We start from the raw sequence: 15,694 nt of genomic DNA on the forward strand, positions 1-15,694 counted from the left end.
GATGCACCAATGCAGTATGTGGAAGAATAGCTAGATGAGGAGTCATATGTGAACCTTACATGTCCTATGACAAAGATGTATATCTAGTCTTAATGGACTATAGCTCGTACTAGTGATGGCATTGGGAAGGGGAAGAGGATAAGGTGCGCGAAGCTTGCAATCTCAAGATCTAATAACCTTTTGGAATTGTTGTCACCTAGGACAAATATCATCCTAATGTCTTGAAAAAGAGAAAGCTTGCAAAGATAAAGCTCAATAGCAATGCCCCAAATGTGGCATCACATATTTTTATGCTGACAACGCTATGAGGCAATAGTACCATCAATGCTAGTAGAAAATTTTGGAATAAAAACCCTAGCGATGATGCAACATTGATACCACTTAATATAATGACAAGAGCCTAAGCAAAGCAAGAAGTGATCTTAATGCCTATGCCTAGAAATCTAGATGCATCATCAATATGGAAGAAGAATGGAAAGAAGAGGAAAAAGAGAGCTTGAAGCCAAGCTCGTCTTGAAATTTGAGTTTAGTGGTATATAGAGGTAGCTTTGTCATCCAAGGACTAGACACCAAATAGTCCTAAGGGTACTAATAGCATGCTTGAGATAGTAGCTGGTGCTTTTCTCCTAGGGCATTCTACATACAAATGTGTAACCCTACATTTAGGGCATCTCTACTTCACTTTTCCTTGTTGTCTTGTTCCTTTTTAGGGCAATAGGATGATATAAGTCTAAGATGACTATAGTATGAAGGCAGCCAATGGTTCTTGTGAGACTGTATTGCTCCAGGTTCTCATCTCTTCCCCTACCCAACGTCATGACCAGAATGGACCTATAGTGCATAAGGACTGGGTGTCCCATTTCATCATACGAGATATAGAGACTTGCATATGGCTCCTCCTTGAGTAGTTCCTTAACCTAATGCACAAGAGCATTGTTTTGGGGTAGAGTTATGCTTGGTGCAGGAGATCTAGGTATGCCAATTGAATTAATATAGCCCTAGGTATAGCTGGCTTCCTCGAGTAGTTCCTTAACGTAATGCATAGGAGCATTGCTCTAGGGTAGGGTTATGTTAGCTCTAGCCTTTGGTCATTAGGTGCTTCTAGAGCTAGTGGAGCCCCTCGACCAAACTAGTACTAGAAAGTCACAAGTATTGCTATTGGTAAGGCAAACCATTGAGGTAATGTGCAATGTATAGCCTCTTGCCCATACCTTCCACATTTAGCACATGTTCTAGGCTAGATTCTAGGCACTCTGATGGCAAGTGGTTATCCTTGTAGTGCACATAATGGATGTTGGCTCTAGTAGTTCTTTGTAAGGCATCTTGAAGCTTTACAATCTCTAGCTTGAGGTTACACATTTCTTGCAAGAAGTCCACTCCATTACCTTTATCCTGTGCTTCAAATATTGCTCACTTGCTACGGATATTGGATCTTTCACTATGAATAGTGATGATGATTCCTATCAATTGCATGGCTTTACTATCCCTTTCCTTTAGCAAGTTGTCAACTCTTATAGCTTCATCAAACACGCTTGCTAGTACATCTCTTTACAAGCTTGACTTGCTCTCCAAGGCTTTGTACAACTCTTCATTTTTTATACCATTAGTAAAAAACGGTGACATTACCCTATGTGTATGTCTCTCAAGCTTTGGGATTCTCTTGTAGAGACTCCTCACAATTGTTACATAGTCTTAGATCTCCTCCTTGTCCTTTTGGCTCACATTCATGAGGTTGACAATCAGGTTATCAGAGTATCCTATTTTTGAGAAGCATTTCACTACAAGGATACAGAGGCATAGCGACGGTGCTTTCCGATGCAAATTAGCGGCGTTGCTATTTGTGTCACAAATAGCGACACAAATAGCAATGGTACTCAGACGAAAAAACACGGGTCGAAACCCGAGTGCGTTATTTTGCATGAACAAACGAAAGAGAGAGAAAAAGGGAGAGTGAACTCTATCTTGCATTTGAGAGCGAGAGGGAGAGAAATAGAGAAAGAGGGAGAAGGAAAGCTTCTCACCGCTGCCCTGCCATTTGTGACGAAGAGGAGGAAGTGTACGGAGGGTGAAGAGGAACCGTCGTCACGAAGAGAAGCCATCGAATCCATCCTCAGGCCTTTGTGGTGAGTGCATTGTTCCCTCTTGCTTTGTTTTTGTTTTTTCTCCTTTTCTTTTACCTATTTTTGTTAAAAATCATGTGTATTGAGAGAGAAAGAGAGGAAATGAGAGAGGGAGAGAAAAATAAAGAAGGAACGAGAGAGAGAGAGGGAGAAAACATTAAACATAATAGGGAAAGAGAGAAAGAGAGGGAGAGGGAGGAAGGGAGGGAGAGAGAGAGGGAGGGAGAGGTTGTTGTTATTGTTATTGTTGTTTTATTTCTTCTTTTCTTTTTTTCTTATTTGTTGTTGTTGTGGTAGTGGTAGTGGTAGTTGTTGTTGTTTAATTTCATATTTTCTTGTTTTTTGTTGTTGTGGCAGTCGTAGTAGTAGTAGTGGTAGTGGTAGTGGTAGTGATAGTAGTAGTTGTTGTTTAATTTCTTCTTTTCTTGTTTGTTATTGTTGTGATAGTCGTAGAGTCGTCGTAGTTGTGATTGTAGTAGTACTACTACTAGTAGTAATAGTAGTTTTCTTATTTGTTGTTATAGTAGTAGTAGTAGTAGTAGTAGTAGTAGTAGTAGTAGTAGTCTTTTCTTTTTTTCTTATTTGTAGTAGTAGTAGTTGTTGTTGTTTTTTTTTTCTTCTTCTTCTTTTCTTGTTTGTTGTAGTGGTAGTGGTAGTGGTAGTGATAGTGGTTTGTTGTTGTGGTAGTCATAGTAGTAGTAGTAGTAGTAGTAGTAGTAGTAGTAGTAGTAGTAGTAGTAGTAGTAGTAGTAGTAGTAGTAGTAGTAGTAGTAGTAGTAGTAGTAGTAGTAGTAGTAGTAGTAGTAGTAGTAGTAGTAGTAGTAGTAGTAGTAGTAGTAGTAGTAGTAGTAGTAGTAGTAGTAGTAGTAGTAGTAGTAGTAGTAGTAGTAGTAGTAGTAGTAGTAGTAGTAGTAGTAGTAGTAGTAGTAGTAGTAGTAGTAGTAGTAGTAGTAGTAGTAGTAGTAGTTTTTTCTTCTTTTCTTGTTTATTGTTGTTGTAGTAGTAGTTGTTGTTGTTATTGTTTTTTCTTATTTTCTTGTTTGTTTTTGTTATTGTAGTAGTGGTAGTGGTAGTGGTAGTGGTAGTGGTAGTGGTAGAGAGAGAGAGAGATGATTTATTAAAGGAAATGAGAGAGGGAGAGGAAGAGAAAAAGAAAGAAGGAACGAGAGAGAGGGAATAAAGATTCAATATAATAAAGAAAGAGAAAAATAGAGAGAGATGGAAGGAGAGAAGAGAATGAATGGATAAAAAACAAAGAGAGAGTTGTGGCGAGGTCCGGTGCAATACCACGAGATGGAAAACACACCGACATACGTTAATTTGTGGGTGGGTGGAGACTTTACATATGTTAATTTTGTTGAGTTGCAAGAGAAGAAATCCCTTCTCAAACAATTTAAGAAAGAAAAAAAGAATGATAACAAAAACAAATTGTTTGTCGTAACTTAGACCAAATGGAAAACAATGAAGGTCATGATGTTCAAGATCGCGAGGCATATCTTAATTAGCGTGTCCCATGTCCTTGCTCTCAATGTAAGCTGGAAATTAGACGAAAACGTCAATTGTCTATAGAACACATACGATGCTTTAGAGAGTTTCAATCTGAGATCATTGATCAAGCAGTCTCAGTTTTTGAGCAAACGGTAAGAAAAGTGTATATCAATCATGCATTGTATTCTCAAGCTAATTGAATACCATATACAAAAACATTGGGTGTGGCTGGAAAATTTTCTATCCAGGGACGTGACGTCTCGTCCCAAGGAGGAGTGCACCCTTTGCGGCCAGTTAAAAGAGTTTGTGGGCATGCGATGGATGGAGTGCCTGAGCCAATCCACCACTTGGAAGGTACTACCCAATCTATACCGTCAATACCAGAGGAGACAAGCAGTCTTCCAAACTTACCTACAATCTTGGAGCCTGAGATGGAGGCAATGATCGATGCATTGATGCCCATGGATGTCGAGACTTCTGATCCTCTTAAAGAGGAAGCATCCATACCATTATATGATGGGTATCAAGTATCTCGTCTGAAGACACTGCTTGCACTCCTAAGTGTGCAAGCAAAGTACGAGTGGAGCGATGCAAGTGTGACCGAGTTGTTCAGGTACCTTGTACATACGCTTCGTTGATTTCTTTTTGGCACTATCATTAAAAAATTTTGTGCTTTTTCAAGGTGTTTTATGATTTTTTTTCAAGTTACTAAAGTATCATATATTACCACTTGCAAATACTAGGCCTGAGTCTCGTGATGATGCGCAACATGTTTTACGAAAGCTTGGCATGGACTACAACAACATCCATGCATGTATCAATGATTTCATCCTGTTTCAAGGAGAATACAAGACTATGGAGACATGTCCAAAGTGTGGTGCTCATAGGTATCGACAGAACTTGCAAGGACAAACCATCCTTCAAAAAGTTCTTAGACACTTTTTGCTTATCCCCCATATAAACCACATGTTTCGTACGTCCAGCATAGTGAGCTTGACAATGTGGCATGTGCAAAATAGGTCCACAGATGGAGTTCAACGAATATCAGCGGATTCATACGTATGGAGCCACATTGACTCTACCTTCCCAGGCTTTGCTCAAGAGCCAAGGAATCTTCGGCTCGGTCTTGCTATGGATGGCGTGAACCCATTCGGTCTGCGCTCAACTTCTTACAGTGTGTGGCCTATAGTCCTTGTCAACTACAATATCCCTACATGGCTTTCTACGAAGAAAGGACATCTCATCCTTAGCTTGCTCATTCCCAACTGCTACAAAGTCAAAAATATAGACGTGTACTATCTTTGTCCATTAGTTGATGAGCTTAAAATTTTGTGGGAGGAGGGGGTCACCGTACAAGATATGAGCAAGCACGATGGTCGACAGTCCGCCAATATTCGAGCCATTCTCATGTGGACCATGCATGACTTTTCAAGATTTGAAAAGTTCTCAAGCAAGTAGGCTTCTGTTCTCGTTGGTAATATCTATCATAGCTCATTCAAGTTTGTATTCACTGGATAGAGGTGTTGGGACAGATCTGGTTACCTCAGGTTATCATGCATGTCCATTGTGTGGGCCACAGTTAGACTCCCAAAGGTCACGAACCATGAAGAAGATGGTATATCAAGGACACTCCACTTTCTTGCCAAAGGGTCATGAACTCAAGGAAGGTTTTCTTGGATGACCTCCAGCACGTATTGTAACGTGCCCGTATGTCCAATTGCGGAACACGTCTTAGCAGCCCATCAGGAGGAGGGTCTAGAAGGCTCCGCCTGGCACTCGCAGGGAATGACACAGGGTTTGCGACCTAGGTCTTCCCGAGTCTGCCCCGAGCAGAAGAGTCCATCCATTCCCACGTGGGATCGTCCTAAGGTCAGGGTTCCTTTCCTACCAACAAGTCTCTAGGTCCTCATTGTCTTATCATCTCATCATTTGAGAAAAGTTCCCAGCTAACCGGGACCACCCTTCCGTAGGACAGACCTGAGTCATGTCCACCGCACTTTCCTCAGTTTTCTTTACTTATCTAATTACCCAACACATTACGTTTTGACATGCAAAATTAGCTCCCTCAATTAAAACCAATTAATCATGGGTTCCTTCATGTAACTTAGGCACTGACACAAAAACAATGTCAAGCAAGTTCCTTTTTCTCAAGCATCTATTCTTTATTTATCATAATTTCAGATTACATCCAGCCTCATGCCCGAAGGCTATTATAGCAATCTATAAGATCGATGTTCCAAGTTCTGCCCGTAGACTAGTACGCGGGCCTCGAGATCCCATCTGGAGTCACCTTGGTCTCTTGTACGGGATCCAGAGGCAAGGGATTTACGATCAGAGTCTCCCATGGCACCCAAGCATCCTCCCACTCCAAGCAGTACCCACGGAGAGACCTCTCGCAGTGGGTTAGGTCCATATACCCAGCACAGCTAACAACCCCCTTGGATAGGGCCAGGTAGACAGTCGAAGGTAACTATTCCTACCTCTCCCTCTAGGCTTTCAACCTGGAGCATTTAAGTGTATTTCTTGAATTAGTTCCTTGAGCAAATAAATCAAATATTGTATCTAAGTACAAGCACGAACATTTCGGATGTCGTTTGAGCGACCCACTGCTAAGGTGTGACTCCTTTTTCCCGGATGCCTAGCACCCAATCTTGGGTCTTTCTGCAACTTGGCAAAGTCCAATAATTTCAACAAGAGCAAATGGTCTTGGTAAGTTGACTTATACTTTCTTAGGGTATCCTACTCCCTAACTCAAGCACTAGCTGGTTTGTCAAGGCAATGGATATGCCTTATTCGCAACCCAACCAAGGGTCTTATAATCTCTAATTCCAGCCAAGCTTAGTTAACACACATGGCAACACGTGATTCCTCATTTAAACTTTCAATTAGATGCGGTTTAGATGCATGCAATTCTCCCAATTCTCTTAGGGTGGTTTTATGCAGGATTCCCCAACCATCATGCATGTTGTGCGTTTAGTATAGTTGGCCCCCTAAGCAGCTTTTAGCTCCTTTATTCCTGGCAATGAGTACTTATTTCCAATGCACCGGATCACATGTGACTTGCATCTATGGAAGTATAGGGTTCTATTTTCCAATGATGCAAGTGTAACTTATGAACAGAAGTTAACATTTCATGTGTTTCTTTTAACCATAACTGCGCAACATGAATTTTAAATAACAATTCATGCACTGAACTGGTTAAAAAGCTATCATTTTATGTGAAATAGGGCGATAACCCTATCATTTTATGTGTGTAGAAGTTATCATTTCATGTGAGGTAAGGTGATAACCTTATCATTTCAGACGAATAAAACTTATGCGAGTTCAACCCTACCGTTGCATGCAACTTAGTATAAACAAAACCTTATGCATGACATTATCCCCTCCACGAGAACTAAGTCCTAAATGAATTGTTTTAATGCTTGGAACCTAGGCTTGATTCATGAGTGTTGTGTTGGTCGTTCTACTCGTCCCTCCAACATTTCTGGTGGCTTGAGCACCTATGCTTCCCGTGACTTTCTTTTTGGGAGCCATTCCCTCATGGAGATTGGGCAGTCCGGACCCTAACGGCTTCGGTTAGACACGATCAGTTTGGAAGACCCCGGTTGTGGTTCGTTGCCGGGAGAGTGGTTTGGGTGACTCCTTCCTCTTTTCCTTCCCCTACCACTTCTCACCTATCTTCCTCTACCTCTTCTTCCTCTTCTTCTACCTCTCTCCTTTCCCTTCTTCTTCTCCTCTCCTCCTTCTCTCCTTTTTTTCTTGCTCTTCCTCTACCTTCTTTTCCTCCTTCCTTCTTTGTCACTCATTTTCCTTCACTCCTCCTTCTCTGCTCTCTCTCCCTCCTTCTCTTCTCTCTCTCCCTCCTTCTTACTCTTCCACCTCCTTCTTCTTATCTCCCTCTTCCCTTCTTACTCTTCTACCTCCTTCTTCTTCTCTCCCTCTTCCCTTCTCTCTCGCCTTCTTTATCTTCTCTCTCTCTCTCCTCCCGTCTCTTCTCTTACTCCTTTTCACCTCCTCCTCCTTCTCTCCCTCTTCCCTTCTCTTCTCTCACTCCTTCTTTTCACCTCCTCCTTCTTCTCTCCCTCTTCACTTCTCTCTCTCTCACCTTCTTTCTCTTCACTCTCTCTCCTCCTTCCTTCTCTTCTCTTACTCCTTTTCACCTCCTCCTTCTTCTCTCCCTCTTCCCTTCTCTCTCTCTCTCACATTCTTTCTCTTCACTCTCTCTCCTCCCTTCTCTTCTCTTACTCCTTCTTTTCACCTCCTTCTTCTCTCCCTCTTCCCTTCTTTCTCTCTCACCTCCTTTCTCTTCTTCCACCCTCTTCTTTTTATCCTCACCTTCTTTCTCTTCTTCTTCACGGCCTAACAAGGAGATTGCTTAACTTGGAGGGCCCCAGGGATGGTCACGCGTCTTGAGCTAGATAGGGGGGTGATGTAAGGATGCCGTTGCCTCCACCTGCCACTAGCTAACATGGGGGTGAGTTGGCTATTGCCTGTTGGGCCCAAGGCTCGTTTCTGCGAACGGGGGGGGAGGTAGACCAGGACCAAAGGCCAGATGGCCTGCACAAAGTCGACAGAGGGGGGGGGAGGAATCGCTAGTTGGAGGTTCCAACGGCACCATCAGTAGGGAGACGAGGAGAACCCAGAGGTCTCACCTGACTGCTAATGGAGGAGGGGGGGTTTGTGCAGTTGGGTGGCAAGCTGGCCTCCTCGGGAGGGGAGAAGCCCTCCCTTATATAGGGGAGGGGAGGGAATAGCTAGCATGGCCACCCTCCACTTGAAGGGTGCATGCTTCTCCTTCCAAATCTACCACCCCTACTCCCTTTCTCCTCCCCCGATGGTAGGGAGAGAGGGGAAATTTTAAAAAATGGACTAAAATAATTAAAAGTTTTCCTTTTTAAGGTTCCTATGGCCCATTACATCCTCTCCCACTTAGAGGAATCGAGATGTCCTCATCTTGAGAGGATCTGGGGGTATTGTTGGTTGAGAGTATCTTCGTCCATCCAGGTGGCATCCTCTTTGGGATAATCTTTCCACTAGACGAGGTATTCTCTCAAGGTCCTTAATCTCAAATGCCTCTCCCTAACATCCAGGACTCTATCAAGCCGTAACTCAAGGACTCCTTGGCTAGGCATTACAACTTACTGATCATCAAGTACATGATTTGGATTAGGTAGATACTTTTTCAATAAGCTAACGTGGAATACATTATGAACTTTTAGGGTTGCGGGCAGCTGTAGTCTGTAAGCATTGGGTCCTAGGCACTTAGTGATCTTATAAGGTCCGTAATACCTTGGACTTAGCTTCTTCTATTCTCCCAAGGACAATGAACTCTTTTTAGGGCGTACGTGGATGAAGACCATATCACCTTCAACGAAGGATCTGTCTTGCCGTTTCAAGTCCGTGTAAGCCTTCTGTCTGTCCTTGGCAGCTTGGATGTCTTGTCTTATTGATTTGATTTGGTCATCCATGTCTTCCAGCATCTGCTTTGAAGCTTCAACCCTCAAGGTTGGATCCGAGAAGCTCAAAGGAGTATGATAATCATGCCCATACAATGCTTGGAAAGGGGTCATCTGAATGCTTTGTTGGTAAGAAGCATTGTAGGTAAACTCAACCAATGGCAAATATTGAATCCACTTTTTGGGTTCGCGACAGCAGTGTGCCCTAAGCATATCTTCAATGACTTGGTTGACTCATTCCATTTGACCATTGGTTTGGGGATGGTAAGCTATGTTGAAACAGAGTTGAGTCCCAATGGCCTCGAAGATAGCCCTCCAGAAGTGTAATGTGAAGAGAGAGTCACGATCACTAATGATTCTTCTGGGTAACCCATGCAGTTTGAATATCTCCTTGATGAATAATCTTGTGATGTCTAAGGCTTTATAGTTTGTCTTGACCGGGATAAGATGTGCAACCTTGGTGAGCATATCTACCATGACCATAATAGAGTTGTATCCTCCTTGAACTTGGGGTAGGCCAACAACAAAGTCCATACTAATGAATTCCCATTTCATTTAGGGAATGTCAAGTGGTTGCAATTTCCTTGGCATTTTGACATGTTCTGCCTTAATGCATTGACAAGACAAACATTCCATGACATATTTGAGAATGTCACCCTTGAGCCTATCCCAATAATAGCTCTTCCTGACCGCATTAAGGGTCTTGGCATAGCTAGGATCTCCTGAGAAAGGGGAGTCATGGGCTTCCCAAAGTATCTTTTGCTTGAGAGATTGGCTTGCGGGGATACATAATCTTGTCCTAAAGTAGACAAGTCCACTACTGACAGAGAATTCTTGATACTTCGTTCTTAGCTTTGGGTCTTGATCTTTGATGAGGATCTCCCTTAGCAATTTCTAGTAGACTGGGTCATGACATGCCTCTTCTCTTGCTAGCTTAAGAATTGGGTTGTTTGGCATTGATACCTTTGTGGCTAGAGATCTTGCTGTTGATGGATCTTGCAAAATCAGAGAATTCAGAAATGCCTTGCGACTAGTGCATCGACAAGTACATTCTCCTGGCCGGTATTTGATTTCAAAATCATATTCTTCCAGCACTTCAATCCATCGACGTGGCCTCATATTGAGCTCATTCTGGGTGAAAATCCATTTAAGACTCTTGTGGTCCATCACTAAGGCAAATTTGTTACCCAGCAAGTAGTGTCTCCAAAGTTTGAGAGCATGGATGATAGCCAACAGCTCCAGATTGTGGGTAGCATAATTTCTTTCATGGCTCTTCAGTTTCCTTGAAGAGTATGCTACGGGATGGCCTTCTTGTATAAGCACACATCCTAAGGCAAGTGCGTTAGCATCAATTACTACTTCAAACTCCTTACTAAGATCAGGAAGTTTTAGGATGGGTGCTGATACCAAGCTTTGCTTTAGTTTGTCAAAGTTGGTCTGTTCAGCAGGTGACCATACAATTGCTACTTGCTTCTTTAGTAGATCGGTCAGAGGTGCTACAATCAAAGTATAGTTTTTGATAAAAGATCCTGTACCATCCCATCAATCCAAGAAAACTACGCATTTCTTTGACAGAAGTTGGTGCTGGCCATTCCAGAACGTCTCTGACCTTGGCCGGATCCACTAAAATTCCTTCCACTGATACAATGAATCCCAGATATTCAATCTGTCGCTTGAAAAATGCACACTTCTTCTTCTTGGCATAAAGCTTGTGTGCTCTCATTGTTTCAAGAACAATCCGAAGCTGGGATTCATGATCTTTTTCCTGCTTAGAGTAGACTAGGATATCATCAAAGAAGACGAGTATGAAGTCATCAAGATAGGGCCTAAAAATATCCTGCATTAGCCTATTGAAGGTAGCAGGAGCATTTGTCAGCTCGAATGACATGACGAGGAATTCAAAGTGTCCATATCTTGTGTTGAATGCAGTCTTTGGGATATCTTCTTCCTTGATCCTTATCTGATAATATCCAAACCTGAGATCTATCTTAGAGAATATCTTCGCACCTTGAAGACGGTCAAGAAGTTCATGTATTCTAGGAATGGGATATTTGTCTTTAATGGTCGATTGATTCAACCCTCTGTAGTCAATGCATAGCCGAAGCGTTCCATCTTTTTTCTTCTGGAACAGCACTAGAGCTCCCCATGGCGAACTACTAGGACGGATGTAGCCTTGGTCTAACAGTTGCTTGAGTTGCTCTTTCAGTTCAATCACTTCTGGGATGGACATCCTATATGGTCTCTTTGCCTACTGGTGCAGCTCCTGGTGCCAGTTTGATTTCATGATTGACTTGCTTTTGAGGAGGAAGTTCTGTTAGCTCTTCAGGAAATACGTCTGCATATTCCCTTCACCATGAAGGTTCTTTCCCAGATTCCTGATTCTGATCTAGCTTATTTAGTTTAATCAGATAAACAGGTAGCCCATTTCTAACTCCTTTTATTATCTGTGTTGCTTTTGCCAGCTGAATTTTTGGCTTACCAGCCTCTCCTTGAGTTGTAACTAGTTCCCCTTCAGAATTTTGAAAGGAGACTTGGCCCTTATCCCACAGTGTATGTGGGTATCATTGGGTATTAGCCAATCCATTCCGAGCAAACATTCGTGGATACCTAGGTTCATTACCTTGAATCTCACCGAAGTCAGCCCCACCCAGTAGGAATTTCACCTTAGTAGTTTGCCTGGTACAAGAGACCTCACGACCATTTGCCAATTCCACAAGTAAAGTAGGTGCGACTATTGTGACTATCCCTAGTCTTTTTGCACAGATCGGTGAAATGAGGGAATGTGTGCTGCCACAATTGATTAGGGTTTTGAAGATTTTACCTTCATAATCCGATGGAGATTAGATCACCGAGAATTGGCGATTCGGTCCCTTCTTGTGAAGAGTGGCATGAACCGTTGCCCTCTCAATGTCAGCTTCCATGGATGGATCTTCTTCATCGCCCAAGTCCTTGTTGGCAACACTGGAGGTTCTCCCTCTGGTCATGACGGTGGCTCCTTGTCCATGGGCGGCTCCTTGGAATGGCCCTTGAAGTTGTCCTCTATTAAGCTTGGGATGCCTCTTGAAGTGTCTAGGCTCGTTGCAATGGAAGCAACGGAGATTACGGCCATTACCTTGTGTAGGAACAAAGTTGTTGACAGTGTTGGTCCTAGCTTTCTTCCTTTGTCCCTGATTTTGACCTTGGGCTCTCTTAGACTGGGCCCTATACATTCCCTTGTTTTGATCCTTGTAAGGCCAAGTCCTGTTGTTCCTTGGCTTGGTCTGCACCTCTTGTATTATTGGTGCAGCTCGAATAAGTGAGTCTTGTAGGTCCGTGGGGCGCATTGATTCCAAGCGGGTGTTTATGGGTGGATTTAAACCAGCACAAAACTTTGACACTTGCTGTGTCATATCCATTTGGGGTGCGCACTTTAAGAAAGAGACGAACTTTAAATAATATGCTTCCAGGGATAGACCAAGCTGCTTCAATTCATAGAATTCGTTCATCTTCTGTGTGCGGTAGGCAGGTGGCAGATACCTCCCTCGCATAGCTTTTTTAAGCTTCTCCCAAGTGACTATTCCTTCCGAGATCCCTTGGTCTCTGCACCATTGTTTCCACCAAAGTCTTGCTTTGCCGGTAAGCTTCAATTTAGCGAGCACAACTTGGTTAGCGGGTGTAGTTCCTGTTGCCTCAAAATAATCATCCATGGACTCGATCCAGATCTCGGCATCAGTTTGAACAGTCCTTCCCTTACCATCGAATTCAGGTGGCTTGATTTGTTTGAGAAGGAACTTCTTCTCTTGAATCACAACTGTACTTCGTGCAAGGGTCGGACTTGGAACCTGCACTTGGGGTTGCCCCTAGGCAATAAGATTTTTCATGTTAAAAACTTACCAAACGTTTCTCACATTACGTTAATATGGCCAGTACAGCTTTTAGCCAAGTGACCTAATCACTTAACTCCTTTGCCACATTTACAGCCAAGATAGACATTAATAAAAATCTTACTCATTCATGAGGGTGTAGCCCTTTTGATTACATCTATTTTGGGAAAGTAGAACAAGCTTATTGGCACATCAGTTTAGGAAAAATAGGATTGTGTTACATTCGACTAAAGGGACTGAGTAATAATATGGAGAGGGGTCATGGATTTTGAGGAATCGATAGGTCATAGGAAGCTTGGGGTATCCCTTCCTTTGATACCCATTCTTCTCATGACGCCCCAGCACTTTGATTCTATCGGCAAGGATCACCCGAGTCACTTTTTCATACATATTTGTTCTGCTTGACTTGCCGGCCGTCAACATGCAGGGTTGCGTTTGTGTGAGCTTCGACAAAGATGAACATCTTCACGATCTTTAAATCCTCCATCCACTTGATTCTCTTCAAGTTGGTCTGAAGGTACGCAAGTCGATGGACTGCTATGTAATATATTCCTGATTCTCCCGTCCATCTCCATTCCATGTACAGGGGTGAAGGATTGTAGATGTGGTCTAGAATATTCATCATGCCTAGCCTTCGTCGATAATCCGAGAAGCATGCATTGCAGCCATAAACATAACTTGGAACACCAAGAATTTGTTCCATGCTTCGTGACTCTACAGCCCAGCATCCATAAGTAAGTAAGGAAATGTTCTCAACAGCAACATTTCTCTACTTTCCTCCATTAAGTTCCTTTGTAAATATTAGATTTCGTTGGTTTGCTCTGATACCAACTGTAATGTGCCCATATGTCCGATTACGGGACACGTCTTAGTAGCCCATTGGGAGGAGGGTCTAGAAGGCTTCGCCTGGCACTCGTAGGGAATGACACAGGGTTTGAGATCTAGGTCTTCCCGAGTCTGCCCCGAGTGGAAGATTCTAGCTGTTCCCATGTGGGATCGTCCTGAGGTCAGGGTTCCTTTCCTACCGGCAAGTCTCTAGGTCCTCATTGTCTTATCATCTCATCATTTAAGAAAAGTTCCCAACTAACCGGGACCACCCTTCCGTAGGACGGACTTGAGTCACGTCCACCGCAATTTTCTCAATTTTCTTTACTTATCTAATTACCTAACACATTATGTTTTGACATGCAAAATCGGCTCCCTTAATTAAAACCAGCTAATCACGGGTTCCTTCATGTAACTTAGGCACTGACACAAAAACAATGTCAAGCAAGTTCCTTTTTCTCAAGCATCTATTCTTTATTTATCATAATTCTAGATTACATCCAACCTCATGCCTGAAGGCTATTACAGCAATCTATAAGATCGATGTTCCAAGTTTCGCCCGTAGACTAATACACGGGCCTCGAGATCCCATCTTCAGTCACATCGGTCTCTTGTACGGGATTCGGAGGCAACGGATTTACGACCAGAGCCTCCCATGGCACCCAAGTGTCCTCCCGCTCCAAGCAGTACCCACAGAGAGACCTCTCGCAGTGGGCTAGGTCCATATACCCGGTGTGGCTAACAACCCCCTTGGATAGGGCCAGGCAGATAGTCGAAGGTAACTGTTCCTACCTCTCCCTCTAGGCTTTCAACCTGAACTTTTTTAAGTGTATTTCTTGAATTAGTTCCTTGAGCAAAGAAATCAAATACTGTATCTAAGTACAAGCACGAACATTTTGGAGGTCGTTTGAGCGACCCACTGCTAAGGTGTGACTCCTTTTTCCCGGATGCCCAGCACCCGATCTTGGGTCTTTCTGCAACTTGGCAAAAGTCCAATAATTTCAACAAGAGCAAATGGTCTTGGTAAGTTGACTTATACTTTCTTAGGGTATCCTACTCCCTAACTCAAGCACTAGCTGGTTTGTCAAGGCAATGGATATGCCTTATTCGCAACCCAACCAAGGGTCTTATAATCTCTAATTCTAGCCAAGCTTAGTTAACACACATGGCAACACATGATTCCTCATTTAAACTTTCAATTAGATGCGGTTTAGATGCATGCAATTCTCCCAATTCTCTTAGGGTGGTTTTATGCAGGATTCCCCAACCATCATGCATGTTGTGCGTTTAGTATAGTTGGCCCCCTAAGCAGCTTTTAGCTCCTTTATTCCTGGCAATGAGTACTTATTTCCAATGCACCGGATCACATGTGACTTGCATCTATGGAAGTATAGGGTTCTATTTTCCAATGATGCAAGTGTAACTTATGAACAGAAGTTAACATTTCATGTGTTTCTTTTAACCATAACTGCGCAACATGAATTTTAAATAACAATTCATGCACTGAACTGGTTAAAAAGCTATCATTTTATGTGAAATAAGGCGATAACCCTATCATTTTATGTGTGTAGAAGTTATCATTTCATGTGAGGTAAGGTGATAACCTTATCATTTCAGACGAGTAAAACTTATGCGAGTTCAACCCTACCGTTGCATGCAACTTAGAGTATAAACAAAACCTTATACACGACATTATCCCCTCCACAAGAACTAAGTCCTAAATGAAATTTTTTAATGCTTGGAACCTGGGCTTGATTCGTGGGTGTTGCGTTGTTCGTTCCGCTCGTCACTCCAACATTTCCAGTGGCAGAATTAAAATGCATTATTGTATGGTGGACTGATGTGTAGTTTTTTTTTTTTTACAGAGTCCGTTCAATGCTCCTTTGCGATGGGACGAGGTTTCGGATGGCAAGGATCTATAGCTCACCCTTGGATCCATGGA

Source organism: Lygodium microphyllum, chromosome 5, assembly GCF_053477565.2.
Source record: "Lygodium microphyllum isolate KBCC chromosome 5, Lygodium_microphyllum_v1.1.10, whole genome shotgun sequence".
Taxonomy (NCBI): domain Eukaryota; kingdom Viridiplantae; phylum Streptophyta; class Polypodiopsida; order Schizaeales; family Lygodiaceae; genus Lygodium; species Lygodium microphyllum.